This window comes from Rana temporaria, chromosome 11 (assembly GCF_905171775.1).
Source record: "Rana temporaria chromosome 11, aRanTem1.1, whole genome shotgun sequence".
Taxonomy (NCBI): domain Eukaryota; kingdom Metazoa; phylum Chordata; class Amphibia; order Anura; family Ranidae; genus Rana; species Rana temporaria.
Genome location: NC_053499.1, coordinates 60,359,511 through 60,380,371, shown reverse-complemented (window position 1 = coordinate 60,380,371; position 20,861 = coordinate 60,359,511). Strand labels below are relative to the sequence as shown.

General features: G+C 46.5%; 1 protein-coding gene across 2 annotated transcripts in view; it reads right to left on the bottom strand.

Moving 5' to 3' along the window:
* The window catches only part of POLA2 (DNA polymerase alpha 2, accessory subunit), a 134,065-nt gene extending 128,131 nt beyond the window's left edge, over window positions 1-5,934 (bottom strand). Inside the window, exon 1 of one of the 2 annotated variants that reach the window (XM_040328640.1) lies at window positions 5,734-5,934. The gene's annotated coding sequence lies outside the window, so the exon portion shown is untranslated. Of the gene's footprint in view, window positions 1-5,708 lie in introns of both variants that reach the window. The other variant, XM_040328639.1, reaches the window with a different exon arrangement.
* Window positions 5,935-20,861: the final 14,927 nt, after the last annotated feature.

The window sequence follows — 20,861 nt, the reverse complement described above, 5'->3', positions numbered from 1 at the left end:
TATGTTTACATTCCTTGTGACAGCAATAAAAAAAAAAAAAATTTTTTTTTTTTAGAAATACAATTTTATATTATAAAAATAAATAAAATAAATAAGAAAAAAAAATTGTTTAAAGCGCCCCTGTCCCCGTGAGCTCGCGCAGCAAAGAAAACGCATACGGAAGTTGCGCCTGCATATGTAAACGGTGTTCAAATTACACATGAGGCATTGCAGCGATCGTCAGAGCGAGAGCAATAATTCTAGCCATAGAGCGCCTCTGGAATCTGGTAACCGAAAAAAAAAAAAAAACATTTAAAAATTGTCTATGGAGATTTGTGAAACAGAGAGAGACAGTCAAACAGAGAGAGACAGTCAAACAGAGAGAGACAGTCAAACAGAGAGAGACAGTCAAACAGAGAGAGACAGTCAAACAGAGAGAGACAGTCAAACAGAGAGAGACAGTCAAACAGAGAGAGACAGTCAAACAGTGAGAGACAGTCAAACAGTGAGAGACAGTCAAACAGTGAGAGACAGTCAAACAGTGAGAGACAGTCAAACAGTGAGAGACAGTCAAACAGTGAGAGACAGTCAAACAGTGAGAGACAGTCAAACAGTGAGAGACAGTCAAACAGTGAGAGACAGTCAAACAGTGAGAGACAGTCAAACAGTGAGAGACAGTGAGAGACAGTGAGAGACAGTGAGAGACAGTGAGAGACAGTGAGAGACAGTGAAACAGTGAGAGACAGTGAAACAGTGAGAGACAGAGAAACAGTGAGAGACAGAGAAACAGTGAGAGACAGAGAAACAGTGAGAGACAGAGAAACAGTGAGAGACAGAGAAACAGTGAGAGACAGAGAAACAGTGAGAGACAGAGAAACAGTGAGAGACAGAGAAACAGTGAGAGACAGAGAAACAGTGAGAGACAGAGAAACAGTGAGAGACAGTGAAACAGTGAGAGACAGTGAAACAGTGAGAGACAGTGAAACAGTGAGAGACAGTGAAACAGTGAGAGACAGTGAAACAGTGAGAGACAGTCAAACAGTGAGAGACAGTCAAACAGTGAGAGACAGTCAAACAGTGAGAGACAGTCAAACAGTGAGAGACAGTCAAACAGTGAGAGACAGTCAAACAGTGAGAGACAGTGAAACAGTGAGAGACAGTGAAACAGTGAGAGACAGTCAAACAGTGAGAGACAGTCAAACAGTGAGAGACAGTCAAACAGTGAGAGACAGTCAAACAGTGAGAGACAGTCAAACAGTGAGAGACAGTCAAACAGTGAGAGACAGTGAAACAGTGAGAGACAGTGAAACAGTGAGAGACAGTGAAACAGTGAGAGACAGTGAAACAGTGAGAGACAGTGAAACAGTGAGAGACAGTGAAACAGTGAGAGACAGTGAAACAGTGAGAGACAGTGAAACAGTGAGAGACAGTGAAACAGTGAGAGACAGTGAAACAGTGAGAGACAGTGAGAGACAGAGAAACAGTGAGAGACAGTGAAACAGTGAGAGACAGTGAGAGACAGAGAAACAGTGAGAGACAGAGAAACAGTGAGAGACAGAGAAACAGTGAGAGACAGAGAAACAGTGAGAGACAGTGAAACAGTGAGAGACAGAGAAACAGTGAGAGACAGAGAAACAGTGAGAGACAGTGAAACAGTGAGAGACAGAGAAACAGTGAGAGACAGAGAAACAGTGAGAGACAGAGAAACAGTGAGAGACAGTGAAACAGTGAGAGACAGTGAAACAGTGAGAGACAGTGAAACAGTGAGAGACAGAGAAACAGTGAGAGACAGAGAAACAGCGAGAGACAGAGAAACAGTGAGACATAGTGAAACAGCGAGAGACAGAGAAACAGCGAGAGACAGTGAAACAGTGAGAGACAGTGAAACAGTGAGACACAGTGAAACAGCGAGAGACAGAGAAACAGTGAGAGACAGTGAAACAGTGAGAGACAGTGAAACAGTGAGAGACAGTGAAACAGTGAGAGACAGTGAAACAGTGAGAGACAGAGAAACAGTGAGAGACAGTGAAACAGTGAGAGACAGTGAAACAGTGAGAGACAGTGAAACAGTGAGAGACAGTGAAACAGTGAGAGACAGTGAAACAGTGAGAGACAGTGAAACAGTGAGAGACAGTGAAACAGTGAGAGACAGTGAAACAGTGAGAGACAGTGAAACAGTGAGAGACAGTGAAACAGTGAGAGACAGTGAAACAGTGAGAGACAGTGAAACAGTGAGAGACAGAGAAACAGTGAGAGACAGAGAAACAGTGAGAGACAGAGAAACAGTGAGAGACAGAGAAACAGTGAGAGACAGTGAGAGACAGTGAGAGACAGAGAAACAGTGAGAGACAGTGAGAGACAGTGAAACAGTGAGAGACAGTGAAACAGTGAGAGACAGTGAAACAGTGAGAGACAGAGAAACAGTGAGACATAGTGAAACAGCGAGACATAGTGAGAGAGTGAGACAGAGATAGTTAGACAGTGACAGATAGTGAGAATCAGTGAGAGATAGGAAAAGACATTGAGAGACAATTTTCCAAAAAAGTTGCATTTAAAACACTGCTGCACAAATACCTTGTGACATAAAATATTGCAACAATCGCCATTTTATTCACTAGATTGTGTGCAAAAAAATATATAATGTTTAGGGGTTCCAAGTAATTTTTTAGCAAAAAAATATGGATTTTAACTTGTAAACACCAAATGTCAGAAATAGGCTTAGTCATGAAAGGGTTAATATTAAAAATTACTTTTCCATCAAAATCTGCAGCCGCTATAAAATTCTAAAACTATCAACACATTTGAAGCATTATGACAACCTGGAGACATTCTGTACAATCACCTTGTGTGATTGGCTCACTGCTCTTCTCAGATGTCTCCAAGTTAGAGAATCCCAGGGAGTCCCCAGGTGACGGGTGTTCTAATCCCTACACTATCCAAAACTATAAAAGAAGTTTGCCTTTAGTTAAACTGGAAAGACTGACATGCAAACTGATGTAACCTAAACCAAGTCGTTTTTCTTAGCACAAAAGGTGACTGAACTGTTGACACTTGTGTGAAAGGGGACCTTAGGTTACGAGTATTCGGCAACCCCTGTAAGAGTAATTTGAGTTTTGCCGCTAAGTTACCCGCTAAGGGCCCTTTCACACGAGGGGCACAGATCAGACCCTCTATAAAGTGGCGGATGTAAACAGATATGTGTCCGATCCAATCTGCTAAAAACAGACGAATGGGGGAACCATGCCCTATCCATCTGGCAGGTCGGATGACAGTAGGATGTAAGTGGACAGGCAATTGGTTTACACCCAACCACCCATAGAGGAAAGGGGTTTGTCTGTGTCCACTCTGCACAGGTGGAGCAGACTTGGACCTGTCATCCATCTGCTTAGAGAGATACCCCACTTAGTGGAGTCCACTAGTGTGAATGAGCCCTAAGACCCCTTTCACACCGGGGCATTTTTCAGGCGCATCAGCTTTAAAAAAAGCGTCTGTAAAGTGCCTGAAAGAAGCCTCATCTGCAATCCCAACGTGAAAGCCCAAGTGCTTTCACACTGAGGCGCTGCACTGGCAGGGCATCAAAAAGTCCTGCAAGCAGCATCTTTGCAGCGGTTTAGGAGCGTTGAATACACCTCTCCTAAAGCGCCCCTTCCCATTGAGGCGCTTTAACGCCAAAGCGCCTGAAAAACGCCCCAGCGTGAAAGGGGTCTTAGCGGAGCTTTACCAGCGTTTTTTGGGCGCTGGCAGTGTGAAAGGGCACTGAAAGCACTCAGGCTTTCACACTGGGATTGCAGATGAGGCTTCCTTTAGGCGCTTTTTTTAACGCCAAAGTGCCTGAAAAATGCCCCAATGTGAAAGGGGTATAAGGGTTAAATACTTCTAGGGCCCCATGCACACTGGGTGCTTAGCCCTGATGTATAGGGTCCAGTGTTTAGCCACAGGTGGAGGGCACAGGTCTGCTGCAAAGACCTCTGCTGGGAGCTCCTGCCCAGACCAATTTTCAGCGCTGTCACACTTTGAATGACAATTGCGCGGTCATACTACACTGTACCCAAATGAAATTGTTATCATTTTATTCCCACAGATAGAGCTTTCTTTTGGTGGTATTTGATCACCTGAGGCTTTTATTTTTTGTTAAAAAATAAATGAAAAGTTTTTTTTTATATTATTATTATTTTTTATAAATTTTGTTATAAAATTTTCAAAACAAGTAATTTTTCTCCTTCATTGATGTACGCTGATGAGGCTGCACTGATGGGCACCGATAAGGCAGCACTGAAGGGCATTGATTGGTGGCACCAAGAAGTGGCACTAATAGGTTGCATTGATAGGTGGCACTGATAGCTGGCAGTGATGGGCACTGATAACTGGCAGTGATGGGCAGCACCAATTGTGGGCATTGATAGGTGGCACTCGTGGGCACTGGAAGGGGGTACGGATTACACAGATGAGCCGCCTCCCTCTTCGGGACCAGTCACTTGCACATAAGCCGGTGATCGGCTTTTTTTTCTGCTCATGCTGTCAGCGTGAGAAAAGAAAAAAAAAAAAAAAACGATTACCGAGCTTTGTTTACATCACGTGACCAGCTGTCATTGGCTGACAGTTGATCACGTGGTAAGGGGCTGGGATCGGCCCCTTACTCGGATCTGTGATCACCCAAGTCCCAGTGACTACCCAAATCCCACTGCTGTAGCATGTCCGTGGGTCGAGCGGACTTGTTGTCCGCCGGTGACCCACGATCGCCTAATACAGAGGCAGAATGAGGAGCTGCCTTTGTAAACAAGGCGGATCCCCATTCTGACAGAGATCTACTGTTCCCAGTCATCAGGAACAGTGATCTCTTTCATGTCCCTGTCAGCACCCCCCCCCACAGCTAGCACACGCTGAGGGAACAAAGTTAACCGCTTCCCTGCCAGTGCCATTTTTACATTGATCTGTGCATTTTTATAGCACTGATCAAAGTAATGTCACTGGTCCCCAAGAAGTGTAATTTGGGGTCAGATTTGTCCGCCGCAATGTTGCAGTCCCACAAAAAAAAAAAAAGTAAAAAGCCATTACCAGTAAAAAAAAAAAGTGTCCCTAAATCTATGCCATAGTTTGTAGACACAATAAGTTCTGTGCAAAATAGACGCCTACGCCGATTTTTTTAACCAAAAATATGAATATTTAATCGGCCAAACAAGGGGGCAAACAAGTGGAGCTTCCACTTTTGGGCGGAGCGCCACTTTAATTTTCTGACTAAAGTTCCACTTTAACCTGTCAGTGGTCATAAAGTTGTGGCTGCTCGGTGTACAATTCCCACTCCTCTATAATACTTGTAGTACAGCCAGGCCCCCCCCCACACACACACACACACACAATACATACAGCCCCCCATACACACACACAATACATACAGCCCCCCATACACACAATACATACAGCCCCTCATACACACACACACACACAATACATACAGCCCCCCATACACACACACAATACATACAGCCCCCCATACACACAATACATACAGCCCCCCATACACACAATACATACAGCCCCCCATACACACACACAATACATACAGCCCCCCATACACACAATACATACAGCCCCCCATACACACAATACATACAGCCCCCTCATACACACACAATACATACAGCCCCTCATACACACACAATACATACAGCCCCCCATACACACACACAATACATGCAGCCCCCCCATACACCCAGCAAGAAGAGACACACCTCTGGACAAGCTCCACTCGCTGACCTTAGAAGTCCTCCAACCCCAGACCGATATAGAGCAGGCAATATCCTCTAGCTGCGCTCATACATGACACAATACGACACCCGCCAATGTCCGCACTCAGGAATGAAACTTCCCGCGCTCTATGGCATGGCGCGCTGTGCAACTCCAACCTGGGTCCCCACAGCCAGCCAATCAGAGGGATAGAAACAGAGCCGTACACAGTGCTCTGGAAGATGACGTACTGCAGCAGTCACGTGATGTGAGCCTCTCCGGGAGGAACAGCCGCTGTAGGCAGTGAGCGGACGACTAGTAGAGGAAGAAGATGGTGGAACGTGTATAGATGTGACTGAGTGTTAATAGTCCGGCTCACACAGGGAGATAGTATAGAGAGAGGGTGTGTGACTGGCCCTGGCCTCTGTATAGGGAGAGAGAGTGATGGCTGCTGTGCCTCAGGTAGGTTGGGTCATTTCTGTGGTGCAGAGAGCTGGATAGGTGCCTATAGAAGAGCCCAGGTCTTCATACAATGGTTCTCTATGTGCACAGTGCTATGGAGCTCCTGGGTGACAAACCGTGCAGGCAAATACACAGAGGGCCAGATCCACGAAAGAATTACGCTGGCGTATCTCTTGATACGCCGCGTAATTTCAAATTTTGCGCGTCGTATCTTTGTTTTGTATCTACAAAACAAAGATACGACTGCATCTCAGATCGATCCGACAGGCATACGTCTTAGTACGCCGTCGGATCTTAGGTGCAATTTTTCGGCGGCCGCTAGGTGGCGTTTCCGTCGAATTCCGCGTAGAGTATGCAAATTAGCTTGTTACGGCGATCCACGAACGTATGTCCGGCCGGCGCATTTTTTTTACGTCGTTTGCGTTCGGCTTTTTCCGACGTATAGTTACCCCTGCTAAAATGTGACGTACTCAATGTTAAGTATGGCCGTCGTTTCCGCATCGCCTTTTGAATTTTTTTTTACGTCGTTTGCGTAAGTCGTTCGCGAATAGGGATTTGCGTAGAATGACGTCACCGTCGTAAGCATTTGGCTTGTTCCGGTTTAATTTCGAGCATGCGCACTGGGATACCCCCCGTTCAAAAAAAATGTCGGGTCACAACGTATTTACATAAAACACGCCCCCATCACATCCATTTGATTTCCGCACCCTTACGCCGCCAAAGATACACTACGCCGCCGTAACTTAAGGCGCAAATTCTTTGAGGATTCGAAAAAAATAAAGTAAGTTACGGCGGCGTAGTGTATCTTAGATACGCTGCGCCCGGCGGAAAGATGCGCCGAGGTACGCGAATCTGCCCCATTGTGTGCACTTTTCCACAAGGGACAGCAGCTCACCAGAAGGCTCATTACACTGAGGGGCCAATTCACACTATTTATCTCTTACCACAGGGACACACATGTCCTATTTACACAGCTTAAGCGGTGGCTCCCCTAAAAATAAAGTTTTGACATTGCATTTGGTATAATAATTACAGTTAGAATCGGCTGGTTATATGTAAATAATACCTCCGTACGTAGCGTTTGTATTATTCGTTCCCACCGCCACTTCCGGGTACGATGCTGGCGGTGGGCGTTCCTTATTGATGGACAGGCATCCGACCGACGCATCCATCGCGTCACGAGATGCCGAAAGAAGCCGAACGTCGGTGCGGCTCTATACGGCGCATGCGCAACGACGCTCGGCTTCTTTCGGCATCTCGTGACGCGATGGATGCATCGGTCGGATGCCTGTCCATCAATAAGGAACGCCCACCGCCAGCATCGTATCCGGAAGTGGCGGTGGGAACGAATAATACAAACGCTACGTACGGAGGTATTATTTACATATAACCAGCCGATTCTAACTGTAATTATTATACCAAATGCAATGTCAAAACTTTATTTTTAGGGGAACCACCCCTTTAGCATTAGAATTTTCTGACAACAAATGTGGAATAGCATGCTTTAAAATTTTTCAGAAAAAAATCCAAAGTACAAACGTGCATGCTCGGAAGCAATGCTAACCATAAGACAACATTAGGAGAAGTTGCCCAAAGGGTGGCGCTAAAGAGCTGACCACGTAGTTTCTGTTTGTTGGACAACAAATTTGTTAAATTTGGTGTTATCGCTCTCGCTCTCATACTGGTCACTGGAAGTTCAACATGACACCTCTTGGCAAAGAACTGTTTCTCTACATAAAGATGGCATAGGCTATAAAAAGATTGCCAAGACCCTTAGGTGGGAGGTGCGGTGGCGGTATAACGCCAATATTTTTAGTGGCGCTATACCATCGGTATTCGGCCGCTAGCGGTGTGGTTTTAACCCCGCTAGCGGCCGAAAAAGGGTTAATACTGCCGGCAATGCGCCTCTATAGAGGCGCATTGCCAGCGGTATAGCCGCGGTGTCCCATTGCTTTCAATGGGAAGGAGCGGTAAACGCACTGCTCCAAAGATGCTGCTGGCAGGACTTTTGGAGCGGTCCCACCCAGGGCCAGATTAAGAACATCATGGGCCTGGTGCTGAGGATTTTGGTGGGGCCTTTTAGGCTGCATTCACACCTCCGCGACAAGTAACGCCTCGTACGCCGCGTATTTTGCCGTGAATAGTGTAACTTTTTTTTTTACAAATCCTTCCTATTGCTTTGTATGGCAGAACGCCAATGCCGCCTGAAAAAAAGGGTCCGGGACTTTTTTTCATGCCGCAGGTGTACGGCGTCTATGAGATGTGAACCACCTCATAGACCGCAATGGAAATTCTCCCCTCCAGCGGCACGAGCGGCCGGCGTCGGGCGTTTTGTCGCGGAGGTGTGAATGGGGTGTAATAAATAATAAATAAATGCGTGGGAATGACATGAACGCAGCCCAGCCAAGGCAAGTGACCAAAGGCACAGAACCCAGAAGGAAGACCGGGTGAAGATGGAAGTGTCCAGGCCCCGCCTGATTCATCGCAGCACTGGAGGGCTCAGTCTGAAAATTGAAGTGTACACTAATGTGCTAATATGCTGTGCATACTTGTACGTTGTGGCATAACCTACCCCAGGGCCTCTAAAAAGTAGTAATGTCAGGAAAGTTTACTACCGCTTTATTATCACAGGATCCCAGGAGCCTCTCATGGGGCCCCCTACTGACCCGGTGGACAGTGGCCCTTGGGCAGTGCCTAAGTGCACAGTTGCCAACATTTAAAAAATATTTTCAGGGCCACTTTTTTATATAAGTGCTATATTTAGAGTAGCTGAGATCCCCGATGTTCCTCTATACATCATAGTAGTAATCACAAAATTAAATGAGTACTAATAATGGGGCAGAACAAATATGAGAACTGATATTTCCTTTAGTTGAACTAACAAAAGTGTGTCCATTCTAGAGCTGGTAACATTGAGGATATTCAGTATAATTTTAAAGAACTGTTTTTGTGGGTAAGCGACATAGGGGAGGAGTATGGACGGTATATAAGTGGGAAGTATGTGCAGGTGAGGGAGAGGAATGTGGAGGGTCTAACAGTGGGCACTATGTACAGGAGAGGAGTACAAAGGGTACGGAAAAAAGCACTATGTACAGGAGAGGAGTGTGAAGGGTATGACAATGGGCAGTATGTACAGGAAGAGTGAGGGGGTATGACAGAGGGTAGTACGTACCAGAGAGAAGTGTGGAAGGTATGATGGGGCAGTATGTACAGGAGAGGAGTGTGGAGGGTATGACAGTGGGCAGTATGTACAGGAGAGGAATGTAGACGGTATGATAGTGGGCTCTATGTATAGGAGAGGAGTGTGGAGGGTATGACAGTGAACACTATGTATAGGAGAGGAGTGTGGAGGGTATGACAGTGGGCACTATGTATAGGAGAGGAGTGTGGAGGGTATGACAGTGGGCACTATGTATAGGAGAGGAGTGTGGAGGGTATGACAGTGAGCAGTATGTACAGGAGAGGAGTGTATGGCAGCAGGCACTATGTACAGGAGAGGAGTGTGAAGGGTATGACAGTGGGCGCTATGTATAGGAGAGGAGTGTGGAGTGTATGACAGTGGGCACTATGTACAGGAGAGGAGTGTGTAGGGTATGACAGTGGGTACTATGTATAGGAGAGAAGTGTGGAGAGTATGACAGTGGGCACTATGTACAGGAGAGGAGTGTGGAGAGTATGACAGTGAGCACTATGTACAGGAGTGGAAGGATATTTAGGGACTGAGTAGTGCTTAAGCGGGTCATACATGGATTGAAATTACGCCAATTATGCAGAGACCAGCCATAGTCAATCTATGTATGGGCTAGCTGGTTTTACACAAGTCAATCTATTAATCAACTTGAGTACAACCAGCCTGTTTTTTTTTTTCTTAAAACAATCAGTGCTGCCAGCTAAAGTTAGCAACACTGATCATTGTACGCACTGGCAGAACACAATAACACTGCAGGAGTGATTCCCCCATCCACAGGTGAGAGGGTGTGTGGGGACAGGCTGGGGAGAGATACTAGTCAGTGGCTGGGTAGGCACTGGTAGTATCAGAGCCAGATACACACAGGTTACATACACCACGATCGTTAGAGCGAGAACAATAATTCTAGTACTAGACCTCCTCTGTAACTCTAAACATGTAACCTAAAAAAATGTAAAGCATCGCTTAGGATACCAAAAAAAATTGTGCTAACTTAACTAACTAACTGTTTTTTTAATGAATGAAATTTTTTTTTCCAAAAAAACATGTTTGAAAAATTGCTGCGCAAATACCGTGCTAGAGCTGCACAATTAATCGTTAAAAAAATCGTGATCTCGATTCAACCCCCCTGACGATCTTCAATGCAGAGTTTGCTGATTCTTTCATGTAACAAGTGGAGAGACTTTCAGCTGTCAAAAGAAAATATCTGGGCAGTCTGCCAAGTTTTTAACAGGAAACATTGTAACTGACACTTCCTTCTTAGATCAAAGGGATACACTTCTGTGTGTAAAGAACAAATCTGGGCAGTCTGCGAAGTTTGTAAACAAAATTAAACATTGGCCCAGATTCAGGTAGAATGGAGCAATATTTGCGTGGGCAAAGAGCAAAGATTTTTCTCTGCGCCCACGCAAATATTTCCATTTGCCCAGCGATTCACGGAGCAGTAGCTCCGTAAATTGCGCGGGCGCTATGCTAATTAGCCCTGCATAAGGGCGCCTAATGTAAATGATCCCGCCGGGGGCGGGAATCATTTAAATTAGGCGCGCTCCCGCGCCGAGCTAACAGCGCATGCTCCGTCGGGAAACTTTCCCGACGTGCATTGCGGCAAATGACGTCGCAAGGACGTCATTTGCTTCTAAGTGAACGTGAATGGCGTCCAGCGCCATTCACGGTTCACTTACGTAAACGACGTGAAATTTAAATTTCACGGGCGGGAGGCGCAGCTATACTTTAGCATTGGCTGCGCCTGCTATTAGCAGGAGCAGCCTTATGCTAAAGGCGCCGTACGGAAACTCCGTACCTTGCGTACGCAGGGCCCGCGCAACTTTTGTGAATCGGTGGTAGTATGCAATTTGCATACTACACGCCGATCACAAAGGCCGCGCCCCCTAGCGGCCAACGCAAGAATGCAGCCTGGGATGTGAAGGCATAAGGAGGCTTATGTTTGTCACATCCTAGGCTGCATTCGGTGTAACGAGGTTCCTGAATCAGGAGCACTCGTTACACCGGAGCAAGTAAGCACTTGCGCCGCGCAACTATGGTTGCGCGGGCGCAAGTGCTTCTTGAATCTGGGCCATTGTAACTAACTAACATTGTAACTAAATTTAACCACTTAAAGTCCAACACTTGTTTCTTAAGTTAGAAAGCAATATTATTTGCTAGAAAATTACTTGGAACCGCCAAACATTATATATATTTTAGCAGAGACTCTAGGGAATACAATGGCTATTGCTGCAATATTTTATGTCACATTGTATTTGCCCATTTCAATGAATAATAAAAACCATAAAAACAAAACAGTGAAGTTAGCCCATTTTTTTTTTTTTGTTTGTTTTAATGTGAAAGATGATGTTACGCCGCAACAATCGTGAGAGAATCGTGATCTATCTTCTAAGCAAAAAAATTGCAATTCTCATTTTAGCCAGAATCGTGCAGCTCTGTACCCTGCAACATAAAAAGTGCAAAGACCACCATAGAGTAATTTTCTAGCAAAAAACAAATGATGATTTTTACATGTAGTAGAGAAGTGTCAGAATTGGCCTGGGTGGCAAGGGGTTAATTACCATGAGTAATATACAAATAATTATTATAAGCACTGTGATCCTATCAGTCTGCTGTAGTGTGTCAGCTTGTATTTATATTGGCCGCTCTGAATGTAGCTTCTGACAGGCTGTGCAAGCAGGCCCGTATCTCCGGAACCATAAATGATAGCCGTCCCATATTTTAACCAGTTGTGGGGTAGCTCTTCCCATGCCTACCCCCAAATGTGGGGTTTCTGTGACCTCTGGTCATTGAGCTACAACCCCCCAAATTCGATCTTAGAAAAAAAAAATTCTTAAAAAAAAAAAAAATGTTTTTAATTTTTTTTTTTTTTTTTTTTGGCAAATGGGCCTATCTTGAGAAAGGGGCCTGGAGCTGCAGCTCCATCAGCCCCATTGTTAATCCGGCCCTGGTCCCACCAGAGCATTGCCTCAGTGTGAAAGCACTTGGGCTTTCACACTGAGACTGCAGGGCAGGAGTTTTTCAGGCGGTATTTAGGCGCTATTTTTAGCGCTAAACCGCCTGAAAAACTCCTCAGGCTGGGTTCACACTACGGTTTTCCCGTCCGTCAGCCGCATACGATTTATATGAAAAACCGTATGCGGCTGAAACGGACGGGAACGTATGGAACCGCACATATGTGCGTTTTCCATTGACATTAATGTTAAAGGAAAACGTATGCGGTTGCCATACTGTTTTAAAAACGACCGCAAAACCGTGGTTGAACACGGTTTTGCGTACGTTTAAAAAACGTTTTGCCAGCAAATCGTACGCACCCGGATGCATCTGAGTGCATACGATTTGCAATGCATTGTCTATCTATACGTTTTACCGTCCGTGCCCGTACGTTTTCAATACTGAAATCGTATGCGGCTGACGGACGGGAAAACCGTAGTGTGAACCCAGCCTCAGTGTGAAAGGGGTCTAAAACTGAGCTTTAGCACAGTGACCAAGACCATACAGCTGTTAAACAGGACAGGTTTCACTCAGAACAGGCCTCATCATGGTCGACCAAAGAAGTTAAGTGCTCAGCGTCATAGCCAGAGGTTGTCTTTGGGAAGTAGACATATGAGTGCTGCTGGCAACAAAAGTGAGTACACCCCTAAGTGAAAATATCCAAATTTGGCCCAATTAGCCATTTTAAATCCCCGGTGTCATGTGACACCTTAGTGTTACAAGGTCTCAGGTATGTTACATTTGGTGTTATCGCTCTCGCTCTCATACTGGTCACTGGAAGTTCAACATGGCACCTCATGGCAAAGAACTCTCTGAGGATCTGAAAAAAATATTTGTTGCTCTACATAAAGATGGCATAGGCTATAAGGAGATTGCTAAGACCCTGAAACTGAGCTGCAGCGCAATGGCCAAGGCCATACAGCGGTTTAACAGGACAGGTTTCACTCAGAACAGGCCTCATCATGGTCGAAAGAAGAAGTTGAGTGCATGTGCTCAGCGTCATATCTAGAGGTTGTCTTTGGGAAATAGACATACGAGTGCTGCCAGCATTTCTGCAGAGCTCGAAGGGGTAGGGGGGTCAGCCTGTCAGTGCACAGACCATACGCCACACACTGCATCAAATTGGTCTGCATTGCTGTAGTCCCAGAAAGAAGCTTCTAAAGATGATGCACAAGAAAGTCTGCAAACAGTTTGCTGAAGACATGCAGACTAAATACATGGATTACTGGAATCATGTCCTGTGGTCTGATGAGACCAATATAAACTTATTTGGTTCAGATGGTGTCAAGTGTGTGTGTGGCGGCAACCAGGTGAGGAGTACAAAGGCAAGTCTGTCTTGCCTACAGTCAAGAATGGTAGTGAGAGTGTCATGGTCTAGGGCTGCATGAGTGCTGCCAGCAGTGGAGAGCTACAGTTCATTGAGGGAACCATTAATGTCAACATTTACTGTGACATACTGAAGCAGAGCATGATCTTCTGCCTTCAGAAACTGGCCCGCAGGGCAGTATTTCAACATGATAACGACACCAAACGCACCTCCAAGGTGACCACTGCCTTGCTAAAGAAGTTAAGGGTAAAGGTGATGGACTGACCAAGCATTTCTCCAGGCCTAAGTTGTATTGAGCATCTGTGGGGCATCCTCAAATAGAAGGTGAAGGAGTGCAAGGTCTCTAACATCCACCGGCTTTGTCATGGAGGAGTGGAAGAGGACTCCAGTGTCAACCTGTGAAGCTCTGGTGAATGCAATGCCCTTAGAGGGTTAAAGTCACACTAAGTTTCTTTTTTTTTTTATATCAAACATGTCATACTTGCCTCCACTGTGCAGTTAGTTTTGCACAGAGTGGCCCCGATCCTCCTGTTCTGGGGTCCCACGGCGGCTCTCGCGTCTCCTCCCCGCATTAGAGAACAATCTCTAGGAAGCGCTCTCCCGAGGGGGTTGCCCTGCGGGCACGCTCCCGAGTCCAGCATTCAGCTTTGAATGCCAGACTCGGTGCTGCCCATGTCATTGGATTTGATTGACAGCTGTGGGAGCCAATGGCTGCGCTGCTATCAATCTATCCAATCAAGACCTGGGAACCCGTGGAGAGCGCGATGGCAGGGACGTACCCACAAATTCGGCGCTAAGGTAAGTAAAACGGGGAGGCCGGTCACTGCAAGGTGTTTACACCTTAATGCATAGGATGCCTTAAAGCGGGAGTTCACCCATTTATTTAATGTTTGCCCTTTTCCCCTTAGATTCCTGCTCGTTTTGTCTAGGGGAATCGGCTATTTGTTTTAAAATATGAGCTGTACTTACCCGTTTTCGAGATGCATCTTCTTCCGTCGCTTCCGGGTATGGGTCTTCGGGAGCGGGCGTTCCTTCTTGATTGACAGTCTTCCGAGAGGCTTCCGACGGTCGCATCCATCGCGTCACTCGTAGCCGAAAGAAGCCGAACGTCGGTGCGGCTCTATACTGCGCCTGCGCACCGACGTTCGGCTTCTTTCGGAAAATCGTGATGCGATGGATGCGACCGTCGGAAGCCTCTCGGAAGACTGTCAATCAAGAAGGAACGCCCATTCCCGCAGCCCATACCCGGAAGCGACGGAGAGGATGCATCTCGTAAACGGTAAGTACGGATCATATTTTAAAACAATTAGCCGATTCCCCTAGACAAAACGAGCATTAATCTAAGGGGAAAATGTGCTCTCTGAGGGTGAACCTCCGCTTTAAGGTGAAAATCACGAAGGTTTACAACCCCTTTAAGGCAGTGTTTAAAAATAATGGCGGACACACAAAATATTGACACTTTGGTCCCAATTTGGACATTTTCACTTAGGAATGTACTCACTTTTGTTGCCAGCAGTTTAGACATTAATGGCTGTGTGTTGAGCTATTTTAAGGGGACAGCGAATTTACACTGTTATACAAGCTGTACACTCACTACTTTACATTGTAGCAAAGTGTAATTTCTTCAGTGTTATCACATGAAAACATATAGGTGTCCGTTTATGAAGCAGTGAAGAGCGGTGATCCCAAGGATCACAGCCCATAAACAGTTTATTAAACAGTGATAATCGGGGGAGAAGTGTTTGAACTTGTTTTCCCGCAGATTATCTCTACACACAGTGAAGTCTCATAGACTGACACAGAAACGGCCAGTTTATGAAGCTGTGATCTGAGTCAGAATTCACACTCCCCGATTCACCATCTCAGAGCTGGTGAAGCGGGGAGTGAAGAGAGAATCCCAGGGGTTCTGAGGAGGAAGGAGGAAGATTTTTAACTTCCTTCTACCTCGTTCAGACCCCCCAACACTGTAACCATGTCCCCCTGTAATTTTTATGTGTATACATATATATACATAATGTATACATGTACATATATATAATGTGTGTGTGTGTGTATATATACAATGTGTGTGTGTGTGTGTGTGTGTATACATATATATATTATGCAGGGGAACTCGTTATTTTAATTACATTAACCACGTGTCTTTCAGTGAACTGAGCGGTGATAATTTATCACTGCTCAATAAACTGACATCTCCGTATTTCTGTGAATTTCTGGTCCGTTCTCCACTGTTTGAAGCGTTGGAAGATCACTTCACTCCTCCAAGGGTGAAGCGATCTTCTCCGCTTCATAAACAAGCACACAGAGGAGAAAAATCTTCACCGTGAATGCCGGAGAAAGAAGCAGTGAATAGATTTCACTGCTTCATAAACGGGACACCATAATAAAATATTTACAAAAATGTGAGGGGTGTACTCACTTTTGTGAGATCCAAATACCAGTGAATATTAGCACAAAACGTTCAGACTTCTGCTAGCAAGCTGAACATGAAGAGGAACTTCATCTTTAACCACTTGCTTACTGGGCACATAAACCCCCTTCGTGCCCAGGTGAAATTTCAGCTTCCGGCACTGCGTCGCTTTAACTGACATTTCTCAAATCGTCTTCCAGGACGGCTGAGAGATTACTGGCTCCACCTGACAGGAAACACAATTAAAAAGAGGTTAAAAACCCTGCCCCTCCCCGTGCTCCTCAGTTCTTGATTGTGTTTCCCCACAGCGAAAATATTTTTTATTTTTCCTGACCTAAGGCCTGGGGCACTGGGTAGCCTCTAGGTCTAGGTGGTTATCCCTCCTAGGGGGTCCCTTCCTACTCAGGGGGGCCTCACTGGATGCTGGAAGAACCCCCCTGAGCGCTGTAGCCTCCTAGGATAGTGGCTATCCCGGAGCTCCAGGGGCTAGATTCCTCTCTCTCTCCCCGGCCTTCCCCCCTACCTTGGAGGTTGTGGTTAGGCTTTCTCCGGTGTTTTTTCTTGGCGTTCTGAGGTGGTTCGCAAATTCCCTGTTTGAATTTTGGCGCCATTTCGGCGTCTATACAGGAGCCGGCGCACAGCGATGACGTCACGCGCGCGCCTGTCACTTCCGGATCCGGCCCAGGCAAGATGGCGACCGCCAGCAGCTCAGCATGCCAGGAACGACTCAGAGCAGAGTCGGATCACTGGAGACACGCGAGCACACGCAGCAGACGAGAGAGAGAGGCGCCCTCGTCCTTCCCCCAACATGGAGCGGGAGGACCGACCATCTATGGCCATGGCTGCAGAGGAGGCCACTGGGGGTGAGTCTACCTAACTGTGCAGGGGATATGGTGGGCTGGGACCCGGTTTTCTTCCCCTGTTATTATGTGCCTTTTATGTGTATCCCTTCTGTTATCAGGGTAGGACATCATTGCCCAGGGGGGTGCTAGTCGCAAAGACATTAGCCGTTTTAAAAAATGTGGCTATTGCAATAGTAAACTGCCCCCAGATCATTCTAAGCCTTTCTGTACTAAGTGCATTTAGAAATTGACTGGGAAGGAGACCTCTCAGATCATAAAATAATTTCTTGAGGTCCAATCTCAGATGCTCTCTACGCTAAAGAAATTTCAAACATCCTGTAAAAGTAAAGAGCCTGAACCACCCACTGCAGGGCCCTCCTCTCAGGAAAGTTCCTCTTCTCCCCTTTTTTATAGGGTCCTCCAGGAGTCCTTAGGGCCTCTGGTATCTGACTCCGAGGACTCTGAGTTCCCCCCTCAGGAGGAGGGTATGACAGACAATCAGGCGGAAGTAGAAGATGATGATGCCAGGACAGGCAGATATATTTTTTCAGCCGACGAGATGGAGGGCCTCCTTGGGGCAATTTATGCCTCCGAGGAGATTCTGCAGCCAGCAGAGCAGGTGTCCACACAGGATAGGTTATATCAGGGCTTAGTGAAGTCTCAGTCTAAACCCATTCCGGTACACCAGTCCCTCAAGGACATCATCCTCAGGGAGTGGGCCGAACCAGAGAAGAAGCTTCTAAGGTACAAAACTTGGAAGCGTCGGTGCCCCTTTAAAGAAGAGGAGCACAATAAATTCTTCAAGGTTCCTAGGTTAGACGCTTCCCTCGCGCAGGTTTCCAAGCAGTCGGACCTCTCCTTTGAGGATACGGGCAACTTGAAAGACTCTATGGCTAGGCGGGCTGAGACCTCCTTGCGTAGGGTTAGGGAGGCTAATGCGGCAGCTTTGAGCCCCGCATTAGCCTCAGTCTGCGTTGCGAGGAATGCAGATTCATGGATCTCCAAGTTAATGGAACATGTTTCCCAGGTTCCAGATTCCAAGGAGATTCTGGACTCCCTGCAGGTCATAGGTAGTGCAGTGGCTTACCTAGCAGACGCTGCGGTAGAGACTGTGCGTTCTACCGCAAAGACAGGAGCCCTCATCAACTCTGCTGGGAGAGCAGTATGGGTCAAGACATGGAGTGGTAATCTTGCGTCCAAGAACCACCTTTGTGGTCTTCCCTTCGAGGGCTCCCTCCTTTTCGGTACTGGCCTAGATCAGGCTCTGACTAGAACCTCAGAAAAGGGTATATGCTTTCCTACCAAGTCTAAACAGAACAGGAAAATAACTTTTCGGGCCTCCGAGAGTGGATTTGGGGGTAAAAACCGCCCTTCAGAGAGGAGGCCCCAAAACAATAAACGTTGGGTAGTTGGGAAGGACAAACAGAAAGGGAGCATCCTTTTTTTCCAACACTAAGCCCAACGATAAAGATTCCAAATGACAGGAAAGTCGGGGGAAGACTCTCCCATTTTCTTCCCAGGTGGGACAGTATTACTCAGAGTCCCTATATTCTCCAGATTATAAGAGAGGGTTACAGGCTAGAGTTCCGTCACTTTCCCCCTCCAAAATGTATTCTGACTCATTTGCCCAGGGATCTCCTCAAATCAGCAGGCCTTCTGCAAAACGTCGCAGAACTTGCAGAGCAGGGGGTCATAGTCTCAGTTCCTCTGGACCAAAGGGGTTTGGGGGTTTACCCCCATATCTTTGTGGTCGTCCCAAAGCCGTCAGGGAAGTTTCGGCTGATAATCAATCTAAGACCCCTTAATGCCTCTCTCCTTCACAAGAAGTTTCATATGGAGAGTGTTTACAGCCTCAGGAGGCTTCTGCTGAGGGAAGTATTCATAGTGACCATCGATTTAAGGGACGCTTATCTTCACGTCCCAATTTTTCCAGGCCACCAGAAGTATTGCCTCCACCCAGGGAGTGCAGCACTGGCAATTTGCTGCAATCCCTTTCGGACTGGCCTCCAGTCCAAGGGTCTTTACAAAGGTCCTGGCGGAGGCAGTCGCTTTCCTGCACTTGCAAGGGATAGCTCTAGTCCCCTATCTCGATGACCTGTTACTGTACAATCAGAGTCGGGATCTCCTTCTTGCGGATCTGACCACTGTCATGACTACCTTGGAATCCCTGGGTTGGATTATCAACAAGGAAAAATCCTCGCTCCTTCTGGAGCAGAGGAAGCTCTATCTAGGGTTTCTGTTAGACTCCCTGGAAAGAACGCTCTTTTTGCCCGAGGACAAGATTTGGGGTCTCATGGCAGCAGTCAGGTCAGCAGTGGGAAGAGCAGAATCCTCTTTCAGAGACATCATGAGGCTGCTAGGCCTAATGACCTCTTGTATCCCTGCGGTCCCGGCGCAGCTCCACTCCAGACCCCTCCAATTATTTCTCCTTTCCTCCTAGGACGAAAAAAAAGAATCCCTAGATGTCCCAGTACCAGTGATGCTCACACTAGACTGGTGGCTTCTTCTGCAGAACCTTCAGATATTTCTTCTGTGGAGTCAGACCAAACCCGTCAGCATCACCACAGAGGCCAGCACCTGGGGGTGGGGGGCTCACTTGGACGAGCTCCGTGCCCAGGGTTCCTGGAGCCAACGTCAGAATGAGGCCTCTTCAAACTACCGCAAGCTATTAGCGGTCGGAGAGGCTTTAAAGGCATTCGAGGAAAGAATTCGGGACTGAGAGGTTCAGATTCTTTCTGACAATGCGACAGCGGTGGCCTTCCTCAACCATAAAGGAAGCACCAGATCCCGTACCCTTCTGGAATTGTCTCTAGAGATCCTGGGCTGGGCAGAACTGAGGATTCCCTCTCTTTCAGCAGTCCACCTAAAAGGGACCCTCAATTTGGAGGCAGACTATTTGAGTCACCATCCCATTCTCCAGGGAGTTATTCTGGTCGCACCCTGGTGGCCCAAGAGGACCTGGTTTCCCGCTCTAGAGCGCAGGTCGCTGGCTCCTCCCCTGAGAGTTCAGGTGGCAGCCTTGTCTTATTTTTTAGATAGACGTCTATCCCTGGATCCCCTAATTAAAAGGTTCCTAACAGCCAGAGATAGGATGTCCCCAGTACAGATTTCTAGGGTTCCGCCCTGGGATCTTTCGATTGTTTTGGATCAGTTGACCAAGGCTCTGTTTGAGCCAATTAATAGTATCCCTATTAGGTTACTTACCTTTAAGTTTTCCTTCTTTTTGACGGTCACAACTGCCAAGAGTATAGGTGATATGCAGGTGCTCTCTATTAAAGAGCCATTTTTTCGTTTATTTGAGGACGGGGTTGTCCTAAGTCAGGACCCCCTGTACCTTCCTAAAGTAGTGACCAATTTCACAGGTCACAGAAGATAGTTCTCCCTTCTTTTTGTTCAAATCCCCAGAATGAGAAGGAAGCTTCTTTTTATTGTCTGGATGTGAGACGTTGTTTATTAGTTTATTTAGAGAGGGTTAGTGAGTTTAGACACTCTACCCATCTATTAGTTAATTTTTCGGGCCAGAGAAGAGGCCATCAGGCTTCCAAGGCCTCCATTTCTAGGTGGATAAGGCAGACAATCTCCCTAGCCTATATCCAAGCCGGTAAAGCAGTTCCAAAAATGAAGGCACACTCCTGGGCAGAAAGGGCCAGAGCTTCCGTGGAGCAGATCTGCAGAGCGGCGACGTGGTCAAGCCAAAACATGTTCCTAAGACACTATAGAGTTGAACTACTGTCACCTCAGGACTTGGTATTTGGTAGAAAGGTCCTGCAAGCAGTGGACAATTTTGAAAAAAAAAACACTATTTTTTACTTTTTGCTATAATAAATATCCCAATTTTTTTAAAAAAAACATTTTTTTTTTAATTTAGGCCGATACGTATTCTTCTACGTATTTTTATAAAAAAAAAATCGCAATAAGCGACTGGTTTGCGCA